Source organism: Odontesthes bonariensis, chromosome 14, assembly GCF_027942865.1.
Source record: "Odontesthes bonariensis isolate fOdoBon6 chromosome 14, fOdoBon6.hap1, whole genome shotgun sequence".
Taxonomy (NCBI): Eukaryota; Metazoa; Chordata; class Actinopteri; order Atheriniformes; family Atherinopsidae; genus Odontesthes; species Odontesthes bonariensis.
The window spans coordinates 29900080-29904009 of record NC_134519.1 but is presented as its reverse complement, the minus strand read 5'-3'; the positions used below and the strand labels follow the sequence as shown (position 1 = coordinate 29904009).

Here is a 3930-nt window from a genome sequence, read left to right as displayed (position 1 = left end):
TGCGTGGGTGGCAAGGCGTGGAAGAACACGGATGCGGACTTTCAAAAACAAGGTTAAAACAAAGCACGGCTGAGCCGGATGACAAAAACTGAACTATGAAAACAAAACATGACTAAGATAAAACAAAGAACATGACTTGGAAAGACATGAAAATACTTAGCTTGGCTGTGAACATGGTGAAGGGAGTATGGTGAATACGGTGAAAGGATCTCACCAAGGCTGTGAGAAACTAGAGAGCCTAAATACTGTGGGGACTGATGAGTGAATGAATGCAGCTGTTGAGAACTTACAGGTGAAGTGAATGAACTAATGACCTGAACATGGGGACTGAAAACAATGGCAAAACTAAATCATGGCAAATCTTAAGAACTAAACATGAACATAAAAACTAAGACATGACATAAACTAAAACATGATAAAACACAAAACATGGAACTCAAAACATGGGGAAAACCCCATGGACATGACAATCCTAAATTAAAGAAAATATATTCTCAGTGGCAATATGGTCACTCCAAGATGTATTTTTATGTTGAGAGTTAGTTGTATACACAGTGAAAGTCATTTCAAGTAAAAGCTGAAGAGAAAGAGAAGAGTGAAGAAAATAAGGGAAGTTCCATTTAATATTTTCATAATCAGGAACATTTTTAATGGACACGAACTGTGCCTAAACTATAACTGAACCTAAAGTATATTCATCTTTCCAATTTCATAAAAGACTAACAGTAGCTTGAAAGTAGTTTAGCTTGTTTTATCCTCCAAATCTCATTTCACACAAGTCTGGCACAAACCCACATAGATTTCAGGTCTCTATCACCTCATTTTATACTGCAGTCTTGCAAAACACAAACAGTTCATTTAATTTAATATGTAAGTAATAATTCCCCACACATTGGGGCAAACCAGCGGCTCTTTGGTTATGCTATTTTAATAGCTTTTACGTGATGTGCGATATTACTTTAATTATAATCTCAGATGCCACAGCTGCTGCGGGGCTGTTGTGTAATATGCTGCTGTATGCAACGAAACATGTGGGCTCAGATGGCAGCAGGCTCCTGCATGCAAAACGTGCCACAGTCACTGAGATTATTTATGAACTGGGAAAAATACAATTTATTTAATAAAAAAAAGACCTACATGCATAAAAAACAGAAAAGATATTTATAATTTTCCCTACTACAGTGCTGTGGAAAATGAAGCCTCTCCAGCAGACACTTCAGCACCAGTGATATTAATAAAGGGACATTCTTCTTTGATTTCTCCAGTGCATTTAACACAATTCAGCCTGATCTGCTTCGTCTGAAACTCCAGAAGACTCAGGTGGAGGCCTCAACAATCACCTGGATTAATGACTACCTGACAAACAGACCACAGTTTGTCAGACTGAAGAATTGTGTGTCTAACCAGGTGATCAGCAGCACAGGAGCACCACAGGGGACTGTACTCTCACCATTCCTTTTCACTCTGTACACTTCAGACTTCCAGTACAAGTCAGACTCCTGTCATCTACAGAAATATTCAGATGACTCTGTAGTTGTCGGGTGTATCAGAGATGGACAAGAAGCTGAGTACAGAGAGCTGGTGGACCGCTTTGTGGCATGGTGTGGGAACAATCATCTCATCTTGAATGTTAACAAAACAAAGGAGATGATTGTAGATTTCAGGAGAAACAGGGTCAGATCAAACCCTGTTTCCATCATGGGACAAGAAGTGGAGGTGGTTGAGGAATATAAATACCTTGGTGTTCATGTGGACAACAGACTGGACTGGAGACACAACAGTGAAGCAATCTACAAGAAAGGACAGAGCAGACTGTACTTCTTGAGGAAGCTAAGGTCCTTCAAGGTTTGCAACAAGATGTTGCAGACACTGCACGAAAAGAGGGATTTGTGTCACTGTGGACGGCAGTGAACTTCCGCGAATTTGCCTAATTTTCGGACGCACCTGGGCGCTTGCAGGCAGACAAACTTTAAGTTTGTTGAGCGAGAAAATCGTCGGAAACGAACCCGGCTCGCGGCGGGCTCTCACAGCGGGGTGCTAATGGCCCAGCGATTAGCACCCCGCTGTGAGAGCGCCTGGACCTCTCACTGGCCTCGCTGGTATTGGACAAAAAAGGCACGTGATTACATAAAAAAGCTCCTGTAAAGCTGACCGCCCATTGGCCAATAAGGTTAATATATGCATACTTTATATGGGCATATCATTCAGTAATTATGATTAATAATTGTGATTATGATTACTAATATTCCTGGGATGTTTGTGTACTTCTTATATTCACGTCATTCTTATAAGCTGCACTATGACTAGGCTAATGCAGGCATGAATGACGTGAATCTATTGAGAATGAAAAAGGAAACTTTTTTTTTTTTTTAAAGCGCTTTTATTGCCACACCACACAATGTACATAGCTTACTTTGTAATAAGAACCATGTTGATAATAAAGAATTGAAAACTATATACACACACTGCTGTAGCCTACAATATACACAATAAGCCTAAACGCCGCCGTTTGGAATCCGCATTCTTCGCATTCCTCCGGTCCCTGCAGGGTCTGCGGGAGTTGTCAGACGTCCTCATCCTGGATCAGAAGCTGGCTTCTGGGAGCTGTTGGAATAACCAATAAGTAATCAAAACATGGTCTATCCATGCACAGCATATTGACAACTTGTCTATAAAGTAACGAAAGTCATATTGACAGCGTATATGTTCTTACTCTCTTTCACTCTTCTGTGGTGAGACTGTGAGTATTTCGGGTTGGCTTCAAGACGCGCCTGTAGCACAGCACACAGGTCCGTCACGCAGCTAAAAAAACAACAACAAGAGGAATGAATAAAATGACCAGTGCTTAAAAGTATCAGTGCCAGAGCCGTGGTAAAAGTCAGCGCCGCTCACCCTCGATAGTGTCCCCGTCTACCTGGCTGAAGTTCGGACTGTTTGACACCGCCTCCTTCAAGCGACTCGTTACATCCACATTGTGAGGTGACAGTAGCCTGTAAAAACAACAGGCCTATGGTTAATTAAAAAAAAACTGCATTGACGTAACGTAACATCGGGTCCAACTCAACTAGATATTGGGAGAACATTCACTTATTCTTACCCTTGACCTGGATTATAATGCCACGGTGAGTTATGCAGGCGGCGAACTGCTTCCTATAAAATGAAAACACGAAATTCATTTTTTTAAATAAAGCAACTCACACTGGTTTTCACGTGATGGACACAATTAAGTTGAGTTTAGCCTAAAGCCACAGTCAATAACCTACTCTTACCGCGGTTTTCGGATTCTGTATCCGCCTTCTCTTGCGCTCTTCAACTTCTCTGGAATGCAACTTCAGTCCGTTCTCGACGGCCATCTTGCCTCCAACCTAGCGAATCTCTGGTCCATTCCCTCCAGCACCCTCTCCACGACCGTATCCACAGTGCTGGCCACCATACGAGACATCCCGGTCATAGCATTCAACAGGACTTTCATTTTATCTGCCTGTAAGCAAGTGAGTAAGTAAGTTTAATATACAGCACATTTAAAATCAGCGAGAACTGTCCCAAGTGCTGTACAGTGTCAACAAGACTAAAATTAAACAATAAAATGGTCATGTGCAAGTAGAAAAAAACACACAAACCTGTAGACCCGCAGAGAGTTGCTGGGGAGTTGAAAGCAAGTTGTCTTCCAGCCATTGTATTCCGCATACCAGGGCAGTTTTCAGCGATTTCTGTCTCCCTTTCTGCCGCCAGATCTGCTCCTTAAACTTTTTGTTTACACTGCACGACACAATGTTTCTCATACGTGATTGAACGAGAGCTTATGCGAGCCGTTAAGCTCCACCAATCATATGCGTATACGTCATTACACGGAATACTCGCGAGACAACCTCCCGTCCTTTTGCTATTTAATGTTGTCTGACCACAGCTGGCAATTTGCACTGTTTTGAC

The 3930-nt window shown here is 42.0% G+C and overlaps 1 long non-coding RNA gene across 1 annotated transcript; it reads right to left on the bottom strand.

The window, feature by feature from the left end:
• Nucleotides 1–2918: 2918 nt before the first annotated feature.
• Nucleotides 2919–3551, bottom strand: LOC142398408 (uncharacterized). The gene is made up of 3 exons (XR_012772788.1): nt 3270–3551; nt 3098–3150; nt 2919–2990 (listed from the first exon to the last, which is right to left on the bottom strand). It is a non-coding gene; the product is annotated as an uncharacterized LOC142398408 (long non-coding RNA).
• Nucleotides 3552–3930: the final 379 nt, after the last annotated feature.